The sequence below is a fragment of the Sardina pilchardus genome, chromosome 6 (assembly GCF_963854185.1).
Source record: "Sardina pilchardus chromosome 6, fSarPil1.1, whole genome shotgun sequence".
NCBI classification, from domain to species: Eukaryota; Metazoa; Chordata; class Actinopteri; order Clupeiformes; family Clupeidae; genus Sardina; species Sardina pilchardus.
The window spans coordinates 28,155,067-28,167,566 of NC_084999.1; positions in this window are offsets into that span (position 1 = coordinate 28,155,067).

The following is a 12,500-nucleotide window of genomic DNA, read 5'->3' on the forward strand; positions in this document are numbered from 1 at the left end:
TTTCCTCTATGCTAGCTCCCGCTGGTTACATGCTGCCACTCAGACATGCCACCACTACGACATGCTTCCATTTAGACATGCCTCTATTTCGACATGCTGCTATTTAGACATGCTACCAATCCGACACATTTTAGTACCCCCATTCCGACAGTTTACAAATCCTATTTTTTTCCAAGTCAATTTAACGGACCCTATGAGCCCGACGGATGCAAAGTGCGTCAAAAAACACACCCATTCTTCTCTGTTACATTGCTCCGTGATTATTAGTCACAGCGAGATGAGACCTATATTGCATGAAAGAGCAGAACCGGGGCTTTCCAACGAGACTAGACACGTGTCTGTACGATCAAGTATAAAGTATAAAATAAAATCATGAATTTAAATCAAAGTATATCATATTTACAATATTGCTCTGCGTTCACGCACACAGCCACTGCTCTCGCTTGGATTACTCCGGGACCAGGCATCGCACAGACATGACAAGCATATCAAATGAAAGAGGAGAAACAGAGCTTTCCGTTGATACCAAACACATCGATCCTTTTGTGTTATAAAAACAGACGAAGTGACAAACAAATAAGAATGTCATATAGCTTCGGCTCGCTTTCGTTTGATTTACTCGTGAAACGCCTGGTCAAAAATATATGACTTGCATGTCAGATAAAAGAGGAGAGCTAGAGCTATCCACAGATACCAAATACAACCTTCTAGGCCATAAAAAAGACGAAGTGACAGCAAAATAATAACTGTAACATTAATAGCCTATTAATTACCTCATGTCGGAATGGCACGTTGTTTGAAAAAAAAGTGAAATACCGCCACTGCGACCATGAAAAAAAAATATGTCGGAGTGGTGGGACTTTTTCCCATAAGGAGACATGCCTCCACTACGACAATTGGACGTCAATGTCGGAGTGCTGGTATGTCGGAATGAACGGCGGATACCCTCCCGCTGACTAGCGAGCTAACTAGCCTACTTCTGTTGTTTCATGATGTTTTGGATCTGATGTAAGTTCGTATCATCCAGGCAACACAGCACAACAACGCATTTATTTAGCGTCATCTCCCTCCCCCTGCAAGTGCTGACATTGCCCCACCCCTCGCGGCTCCTACTCGGGTCTAGTGTGAACACAATTACCCGTATCTCACTCGGACATAAAGCCCATGTGGGAAACGTCCGTGTCGTGCCTCTATCCGGGTAAATATGTCCGGGTAACTTCTAGAAGTTATGTGGGAAAGGGACTAGAGAAAGATGCTGAGTGAAGCAACGGGCATAGGTTGTTTTCTTCTAATGTTATGAAAGTCAGCGAAATTAGACAAAAATGTAGACATAACGAGTTATTTTGATGAAGAGTACGTGGAGTTTGAACCATCTAGATCGGCAAAAGGTGAAGCAAATAGGCAGACTTTATCAGTAGGCTATATCAAAGGCTAATGTGACAGTTGAATTAAATGCTCATAAACTGGTCTGGTTTGTTTTGTCCGGAGACGTAGTTGATTGACATGCTAATGCTGTCTTTAAGAAACGTGGGCCCTGTTACTCGAAGCACACTGCGCATAGACCTTACGCAAAGCCTACGCAAAAGATCTGCAACTCAAATGATTCGCTATAGTAACGTAGCCAAAAAAAGTTGCGACTGCTTCAGACCACACGTAACGCACGTAACCGTTTGAGTGTGTGTGACTTGCGACAAGTTTCAGTTACACCCGGATCATTACGAGTTCGTAAGCCATGCGTAACGTAAATTTATATTTGATTGTCGAGTTACAGGACCCTGATCAGTAGCCTAGTCTGTGCCTACAGGTAGCCTACAGTTTGACATGTAATATGAAGACAGTTCACATAACTTTATTGGTTGGTTAAACACACTAGCACAATATAAACCACAAGTAGCCTAGGCTGCATATTAAAACATTTAAAAACAATTTGAAAAAATAAAGCCTATCTACCCTATTTTATATAATAATATTAGGCCTAGTTTGAAATAGTGTGTCTCAAGCAAGTTTATTGATTACCTGGTTTGGTCCAACAAATATTCAGACTTATAGTTTAAAGGGACACTTCACCGATTAGCAGCTTTGTATCTTTAGAAAACCAGTCATGTTTTTGAATGGTCGTGCATCATTCTCTCATTTTGCCTTGAGATGGGAGAAATACGGATTTCAGTGAAACCCATGAATAGGACTTCCTGCTTTCAATGATGTAAAATGATGATTTTTACATCATTGAAAGCAGGAAGTCCAACATTGAAATCAGTATTTCTCCCATCTCAAGGCAAAATGAAGGAATAATGCATGACCATTCAAAAACATGACTAGTTTTCTAAAGATACAAAGCTTAATGCTAATGTGTGTGTCCCTGTGTCCATTAGGCCTATGAAATCATCAGAAAAGAAAGCGGGTCCGTCACACTTTGGAAGATTTTTTTTTTCGGGGGGGGGGGGTCGGAGAAGAGTCTCACCTTTTTCACCCCTGACCAGTTTGCATGCCTGACATCCCTATGCCTGCAGCAATATTACCTGCTCTTCTTCCAGCTGAAGTGGGAGCAGTGTGTGTGAATGGCGAGGATGCAATACTCTTGGTGGCCAGTCCCTGAGCTGCTATCTGAGGGTCTTAAAGTTTGGCAGCTTGGAAGATTGGCAGCTCACTACAAACAGTAGTGAGAGTAGCGGGGCTGATTGAATGGGCCAACTGTAACCTCAAATCCCTCTTTGATGTTTGTGGAAAGGACTTTTATTTTGTCTGCAAAATAAAAGTCCCTCCCCCTTTGTATTTTCAAAGCACTGCGTAATTAAAACAGATTCTGACTGACTTTCCACTCTGCAGTGAAATTTGTTAAGTGTGGATCTGTAAATGTAGCTGTGTCTGTCACTCTCAGCCTGTTCCAAAGGATAGACACACACAAACATATACTCTTACACACACACACACACACACACAGAGATACACACTCACACCAAATTTCCCAGCCTCTTACATAACAGAAACCCAGCCTTTCTCATGAGAGAGGAAGAGAGAGAGAAAGAGCGTTAGGCAGAGAGAGAGAGAGAGAGAGAGCGACAGCATTAGAGAGAGAGAGAGAAAGTAATGCATGTACCCAGAGACAAACTTCATTGAGCATGCCTCATTAAAAACAACACTAGCACTTTGAACTCGCACCCTACACACACACACACACACACACACACACACACACACACACACACACACACACACACACACACACACACACATACACGCACACACATCCCCCTCCTTGTATAGGGAACAGAAAGATGAGAAACTAAAGGGCCATCAGCCCATGATTTCCAGCTTGCAGCACTGCTTCATCACTAGTATACCCATCATCATCATCATCATCGCCGTCATCGTCGTCATCGTCAATCGGTAAAGGACGTCATTGGAAGTCAATCACCCCAACCTACAACTAGAAAAAGCCTCAACAGAAAGAGAACTGCCCATAAATCTCTCTCGCGCGTCAGGCGAGACAAACACAAGCCCCTGCCCGCCGCGGCGACACACACCAACACGTCCGCGTCTGTCTGCCATCAATAATTCACAGGCCTGTCGTGTCCGCTTAGAGACGGGCGTTGGAGCGGCCGCGCCGCGAGCCCTCGGCTCTCTCGACGCGGCGGCGGCGACAGCGGCGGTGACAGCCTCACGTGCTCGAGCAGACACCATGGCAACCTGAGCAACCATTGTATGTTGAAATCCCAAGCAGCCCCCTCCCAATGCGCACACACACACACACACACACACACATGCACAAGCTCTAAATCATGTATGTAAAAAGGCCATAGAAAGTTCCAGCTAGCGCTGTGTTCATTCTTCTGAGGGTGGGGGTGGGGTGGGGATGTATGCAGGGGCCCCCTTTAGGATAAAAATGTTCCCAGCCCCCCCATATAAATGCATGTGTGTTCCGGGCATGCTGCTTTTTTGATGTGGCTCAACTTGTGTGTGTGTGTGTGTGTGTGTGTGTGTGTGTGTGTGTGTGTGCATGTGTGTTTGTGTGTGTGTACTGTGAAATCTGTGTATGTGTGTGTGTGTGCGTGTACTGTGGAATCTCACTTGTGTGTGTATGCATGTGTGTGTATTGTGGAATCTCACTTGTGTGTGTTTGCGTGTGTGTACTGTGGAATCTCACTTGTACAGATGGTACGGGTTGAGAATGCTCCTTTCTTTCCCGCACATCGGGACTCCCGAAGCATCGGGACTTTAATTAAAACTGCAACCGCAAGGGGGCAACATAAGACCGCCTTAATAAAATGAAGGTTCGGCTCATACCGGAAAACACGGAAAAACCCGAAGACACCGCGCTGGCGACAAGCGGAGAACAGAGACATCACGCTCGGCATGTCAGATTGCAGTTTCAGAGTTTTCGAATGTTTTACAGCGTACCGCACAGCTGGCTCTCTCACTCGACGTAGCCTATAACTCAGTCAGTCCAGCAGAGATGCCAGAGCAACGTTTTGGTCAATGGAGAGGGAGAGAAATGCTCCGCATATCCGTCTCATTTAATCATTAAAATGAAGGTGATGACTGGCGAAATTATAATCAAACGACGTTTCAATAAACCATTGTTGAAGTTAATGAAAATGGTTTTAGAAGCCTTCAATTCAACCTGAAAGACTCGATATAGGCAACCTAATTCATTAATTCATTACGGTTACAAGACCGCATTTCCGTGAATAGGCTATTATTGTCAAGGCGAAGACGAAAGAGATGGACAAGATAGACATTTAGGCTACATTTATGCAAGGAATACTTAGAAATGTGTAGGCCTATAGGCTATTTTAAAACGGAGGCATGTTCATTTTAACCGGCGACGCTGGGTAGCTTACCCAGCACTTTATCACAGACTACCGTGGGCTACTGTGCGTCAATATAACAGCATTTTATCATGTGGTGAATTAATGACTAACGTCAGTTTAACATGTCAGAACTTTTGATCGGCGTTTCAAGTGCATGCCGCGAATAAATGAACTCGACTGACTGAATCCTTTATATTTGTTGGCTGAGTGCGAAGAGATTGACACTGGAACTGTGGCGTAAATGGTTGAGGCATCTAAATCATACGTCAGCGACCGGGGTTCAAAACTCACTCTACGAACCTCCGGAACCCATTAAGACAAGAGGCTTTATTTTATTAAAACGTTTTGCGATTTTTTTATGATTGCGATTTCTGCTGAAAAGAAAAGTTAATATGTGAATTCGTGGTTCAGCGCACACACACACACACACACACACACACACATTTTACATTTACATAATAGGACTCGGGCACACGCCTTGCATTCTAGGAATATCGCCGCCATTTGGTAGCGCACTGAACGTAATATCCATTCATTTAGATGCACAAGACAAGAAGCAGAAATATAGTAGCGATTTATTCTTTTCCTCGTGCGATCGTGGGTTGCACTATTATGCTAGAAGTATACTCGACGCACCCGACCTGTCGCGCGACAATGTGACGTCAAAATGACGTAATTTCCTGTGTCGCAAGCCACATTTCAGCCGCGCGCCGACCTGTCGGACACCGAACATTTTTTATCAGCCGCGCGCGCCAACCTCGCACGACAACTAGGAAGAGATTGAAGCCAAGCTCACGGAGCCAGTGTCCTTATACAGTCATCAACCACATAAACCACATTCAGGCATTATCATATAGCCTATCCAACATCTTAAATAAGCCCATTCATTTTAAAAACGATTGTAGTCATGAAGTTTGAATAATAGTAAGTTTGAAAAGTGGGAAGTTAACTTGGCTAGGCTGCAGCGAGAGTTGCCGTTTGGATGACTGATTTGTTTACAGTCGTGAACTACGTTGGATAAGTTAACGAAGTTACCGAGTTGCAACAGGAGGATATTAGGGGGAAATGACTAGGACCGAGGCACATAAGTATTCCAGCAAAAGGTAAGGAAGAGATTTATTTTCAACCAAAGGATATCTGCTAGACCTAAAAAAAAATATATATATCTTTCCATTTAGGGAGATTACACAAGCTCATCTCATAAACGAGATGGTAGGCTAATCCTTCAGTTGTGCAAGCTAAGTCTGAAATATCAGCAAAGAAGCTAGTTGCTACTGCCATTAACGTCAATGGATACCGTGCCTCCGCTCAGGAGAATACTGCAAATTGTGTCGCGACTACCACCCGCAAGTATACATGGTTACAACGTTCCCCGTGACGTCAACATGTCGCACGACAAGTCGGGTGCGTGAACTGTACCGGGGCCTTTACACCCCACTACACAGCAACATACTACCAAGAAGGCAAAAACTAAGTAACAGGAACACACTAAAAGGCGGGAGTAAATCCATAGTAATCCATAGTAAACTAAGGAGTGAAGCTGCCAATGTGGCTGTGCCCGCGAAGTTTTGATGTCATGATCCCGAGCCCTAGTGTCAGGAAGTGTCTGTCTAGAGAGAGGGGGAAGGGAGGCAATCGTCCTCAATGCCGCATATAGGTAGGCTATAATGTCTAGTGAACTGGTCAGACAAGTGTGGGGGAGGGGGAATGATCGCACAAGACAATTGCTCTTCATGAAATGGGTAGTCTCACAGACGTTTGTCGATGTTTAAAGCCTAGGCTACTACATCACTTGCGAAATCGTGAAAAGACGTGGCACATAGAATTATTAGGCTACTGGATTTAATATAGCAAGCATAGACTTTGTTCATCCTATATTAGCCTATATTAAAATGTAATGTGCTGCGGGGAAGCATTGGGGAAGTCAGTTTAAGTTGTCCTGTAACAATTTGCCTCTTATTATAATAAAGAGTATGCAGCCACTACGCACATAATAGCCTAGGTTACATGCGAGCAACCCCATGCAAAAGAAGGCCGTTAACGGACTGAAGGCCTGTTTACATTTCAAACATGCATTAAATCTAATAAACGAAAAACACAAATATCATGTAGGCCTATTGTGTCATAAACAGTTAATGACTTCGTGGCCACTATGCGCAACTGCATCGCGCAGTGAGCTGAAGGATAGGAGGACCGACACTTATTAACACAAAGCTTTGTAAAGCACTAACAACCACCCCTCAAAGTTCATTGTCCATAAGTCCAAACAATAAGTATAAAAATCCGACAATCCAAAACGATAACGAGATCTCCCAGAAACGAAAAACAAGTTTGTTGAGTAGCCTAGTCCTTGCAACAATCTCAGCTTTTGCGTTTGTTAGATAAAAGGCATTCTGTCCTGCTGTATTCCAATGAGAAAAAATCATCCACAAGATAGGCTAAGGGTCACGGTAATGCAGCATGCAGGAATCTATATACGCATAAAACGAATGAATGGGTTATATCGGCCAAAACGAATGAATGGGTTGGGAGAGTCGTCTGGCTGTGTCAGCAGACTGCAGTCGGTCTCGAGGGGTTAAATAGCGCACGTACTTGAATTTTAATCTGAAGAAGACCACACGGTCGAAACGTCATTCCTTTGTGATAAATAAAGTAAAATAAAATCAAAAAAGAAGGATTTCAAGTGTGCGAACCTTTTTCCATTTTTTTTATGATTTAGCCTAGTCTTGTTCTGCACCTTGACCGGGGATGTGCACAAACGTTTTTACTACACTTGAAATTTAAACCAACTCTTCTCTAGCCTATATCCTATATAGTCGGCAGGCCAAGACCCTAAAAAAAACTTTTGATGGCATTTTTTGTTAAAAGTTGGCAACCATGCCAGAAGTTATTAGTAGGGTCTGAGGTTCCAGAATCCAGTGGTTGCCAACATCATTTTTATAATTTCAGGTCAAATTTGAAGGTCAAAAGGTCGAAAACAATAGATTTCATGGTTCGTCTGTTTGGGGGGGCTCTATTTTCATGACATCCTTTTTAAAAAGTTGGCAACCATGCAAGAAGTTATTAATAGGGCCTGAGGTTCCAGAATCCAGTGGTTGCCAAAATCATTTTTATAATTTAAGGTCAAATTTTAAGGTCAAAAGGTCGAAAACAATAGATTTCATGATTCGTCTTTTTTGGGGGGCTCTATTTTCTTGACATCCTTTTTAAAAAGTTGGCAACCATGCTAGAAGTTATTAGTAGGGTCTGAGGTTCCAGAGTCCAGTGGTTGCCAAAATCATATTTATAATTAAAGGTCAAATTTGAAGGTCAAAAGCTCAAAAACAATAGATTTTATGGTTAGTCTTTTTAGGAGCTTTATTTTCATTCATGGCATTCTTTTTTGAAAAGTTTGAAAGATTTTTTTTATAAATATTTATCTTTATTGATAAATAATTTGGATATATAGACTTGATATGGCCATTACTCCTTTATGCTATGAATAACACAAAACGTTCTCTAGAGAATATATTGCTAATGAATAACAAGAATGCTTCTTTATTTCAAGGCAAAATGTCAATGTCAATTCAAATGTCAATTCACTGTCTGAATGTTTTTGTAATATATGCAATGTTTTGCAATGTGCAATTTGTCCTGATCATGTTCCATCCCTACATTGTTGAGACATCCATCAGCATCACAACCGCATACAGGTGTGCAAGGCTGTCCATTCTTAAGGCAAGTGCAGGCATGTGTACGGCACTTGGTTCTACAACCAAGTTATCAGCTCCAAGCAACTACTTGGAACAGGAGGTTCCTGAGTCACACAACCACCAAGTGTTGGTCTACAACCTTCCAACCACCTGTCTCCTCAGGGATTTCACTAATGGCAGGGTCAGACTATAGGCTACAATGTTTTTGTCGCTCACAATTGTCGTTTATGATCTACCATGTCACACTATACGATTTTAGAACCATGAAAACCTCTCCGCGTCTTGGTCGGGAGAGTGGCCACATACACCGAAAACATCAGTCGCGTAATTACGACTCAAATTTCTGACAAGCCAGTCTTTTGGTCGGGCAGTTTTAGAACGCTGTGAATGACAAATCGCAAGTCTTGAAGCATGTCACATTATAAGTTTTCCTCCGCGTTTGATGTCGTGCCCGATCATTTGAAATTGGATATGACGCTGTAAACTTGTCGGTCACGACAAATGGCCAAAATCGGGCTGATATCGTGTAATCTGACCAGGCCATTACATCTACCTTGTCAGATTGCAGCCATTCCTTTGCCTGGTGATTTGCACATGCAAGATGCAATGACAATGCATCACTTGTTGGAGGTAACATTGCCATTGCCTTTTTGCCTTTCTGAAACAAGTCATGTCTAGCCCTGTCAATACCCAAAGATGTGCATGGTGCTTTGTACAGATGGCACAAAAACTCCTCAACGTCACCTTGAGGCCCATCCCAACACCATGTAACAGTTCTGGGTGTTGCAAATAGGCCTACACAGTCCAACATGACTTCCATGTCCAGCAAATGAGGAGACAGTATCGCACCAGTTAGGGCATGGAAGCCGAGAACATTATCCACAACTACCCGAGGTAGTTCTCATTGATAAGGTGGACTGGGTAGCACTCATATTCCTAGGAAGTCCCACTCATCATCCACACCTTGCAGACTTGGTCCCTAGTGAAGTGAAGAGGCAGAAGGAGGAGATCTGTATCACGGCACTTCACAATGATGTTCTCGTACCCAGCATTAATTACTTCCAGCATATGTAGGATGATGCGTGTGTCATCCTCCTCATGGTTTGCCTGTAGACCTTGAATAATTCCACGTGGAAAGTGTGCAATACAGTCTCTACTCTCGGTTTTTATTTCCTAATGATGTCATTATTTCTTGTCATCCGCAAAACTGAAGATTGTTTTATGTAACTAATCACCTAACCGTGTGTTCACATCAGAAGCAACCAGAGTGACGAAAGTCATTATTTCTCTGCAAATAGGGTGGCCATAGCAAATTTCGGTGGCAAGGCAAGTTTTATTGATATAGTGCATTTTATACAGGGGAGCTCAATGTGCCTCACATAAAACAAAATAATAAAGCGAAACGAATTGGGTGACCAGATCGAAAAAGTAAAAAGTCTGAATATGCTAATGAACTATGATGTAGCTCGGCGAAAACCAATTGGAATGTACACATTTTCGAATGACCCAGACTGACAGGCCAGAGCCGCTCTATGATAAGCTAAATCAAACATCCCAATATAAGTCATGAGTGGATAAAACAAATTCATGTTGTAGCGGACTCATGTTGACTCTTCTTCAGTGAGCCCGGTGACCTGGTCGCTTCTGATGTGAGTGTTAAAATCGAAATTCTTTTCACATTTACCTATCATTGTGGCAAGTACCATCGGGAACATCAGACCCCACTGTTCTAGCATGGTTGGCAACATTTAAAATGAATGCTATTAAAAAAAAAAACAGGTCCCCAAAAAGACGAACCATAACATTTATTTATTGTTTTTGAGCTTTTGACCTTCAAATTTGACCTTAAATTCTAAATATGACTTTGGCAACCACTGGATTCTGGAACCCCAGACCCTACTGATAACTTCTAGCATGGTTGCCAACTTTTTAAAAAGAATACTATGAAAATAGAGCCCCCCAAATAGAAGAACCATAAAATGCATTGTTTTTGACCTTTTGACCTTCAAATTTGACCTTAAATTATGAATATGATTTTGGCAACCACTGGATTCTGGAACCTCAGAGCCCTCTGATAACTTCTAGCATGGTTGCCAACATTTTAAAAAAAGAATGGCATGAAAAAAGAGGTCCCAAAAAAGACAAACCGTAACATGTATTTATTGTTTTTGAGGTTCTGACCTTCAAATCTGACCTTAAATTATGAACATGATTTTGGTAACCACTGAATTCTGGAACCTCAGACCCTACTGACAACTTCTAGCATGGTTGCCAACTTTTTAAAAAAGAATGCTATATGAAAATAGAGCCCCCCAAAAAGATGAACCATAACATGTATTGTTTTGGAGCTTTTGACCTTCAAATTTGACCTTAAATTCTAAATATGATTTTGGCAACCACTGGATCCTGGAACCTCAGACCCTACTGTTAACTTCTAGCATGGTTGCCAGCATTTAAAAAAAAAAGAATGGCATGAAAAAAGAGGTCCCCAAAAAGACAAACCATAATATGTATTTATTGTTTTTGAGGTTCTGACCTTCAAATTTGACCTTAAATTATGAATATGATTTTGGCAACCACTGGATTCTGGAACCTCAGACCCTACAGTTAACTTCTAGCATGGTTGCCAACATTTAAAAAAGAATGCCATGAAAAAAAGCGGTCCCCAAAAAGACAATCCATAACATTTATTATTGTTTTTGAGCTTTTGACCTTCAAATTTGACCTTAAATTCTAAATATGACTTTGGCAACCACTGGATTCTGGAACCTCAGACCCTACTGATAACTTCTAGCATGGTTGCCAACTTTTTAAAAAGAATGCTATGAAAATAGAGCCTCCCAAATAGATTAACCATAAAATGCATTGTTTTTGACCTTTTGACCTTCAAATTTGACCTTAAATTATGAATATGATTTTGGCAACCGCTGGATTCTGGAACCTCAGAGCCCTCTAATAACTTCTAGCATGGTTGCCAACTTTTAACAAAAAATGCCATCAAAAGTGTTTTCTAAGCACATTTCCTGGTGGTGGCCTGCCGACTAATAGCCATACTTTAATAATCAGATGTTATGCTCATTTTTGTAAGCTACACCTCACCGGCAAGCACGCACGCAAATGCTGCTTTTGCACATCTACAATATTGGCCAGGCTATATATAATAGGCTTTTAGGACTGTATTTTGCCTTCGTGCAACTTTAGTTGTGCTCAATCTCAATTATTGTCAGTAAGGATAGGTCATATTACCAAATGGCGAACCTAGAAAATTATTTAGGATATAGAGCCGTGTCCATTACGCATGCAGTTATTTGTTAGGCTATTGTTTTATTTGAGTGTTTTTGTCTACCATGGCAAACATAGTTGAAACGTTCGCTCTAAACATAGCTGCCTACAGCCATGCATAGTAAGCCTAATGATAGCCTATAGTTATGACATTAATAGCCTATTAATGACCTCATGTCGGAATGGCACATTGTTTGAAAAAAAAAAAAAGTTAAATAGGCCTAGGCCTACCGCCGAGTGGGGATATGTCGGAATGAACAGCGGATACCAGCTGGGTTGTAAAACATTACTGTATTCGTTGATCTTATCGATGCAGTCCTTGCGGCCACTTCTCCCCATCGTAGGAAACTTTCTGTTTAGTGTTGACACGTTGTGTGGCAGTGCTTGCTTGCCCTTCGATCCATCCCAGTTGGTGGTTTTGCACCTGTCCCTGAGTTATAGTCTATATGAGTAAGCGCTTATGCTCTAACCGCATAATAAAAGAAGCACCTGCAGCAGTGCTTATGGCAAGGCTATTAACACCTGTCACTGAGCTATGGACAAGCAGTTATGCTCGAAAATTGTCATAATAACAGACTCACCTAATTGTATGGCTCTATGTTTAAACACATCAAATTAGCAAGCATTTCCGCAGCAACGTTTGCTTTCTTTTTCTGTCGGTCCGCTTGGTCAATTGCGCAGCAAATTATCAGATCACCGGACCTAATTTCACTCC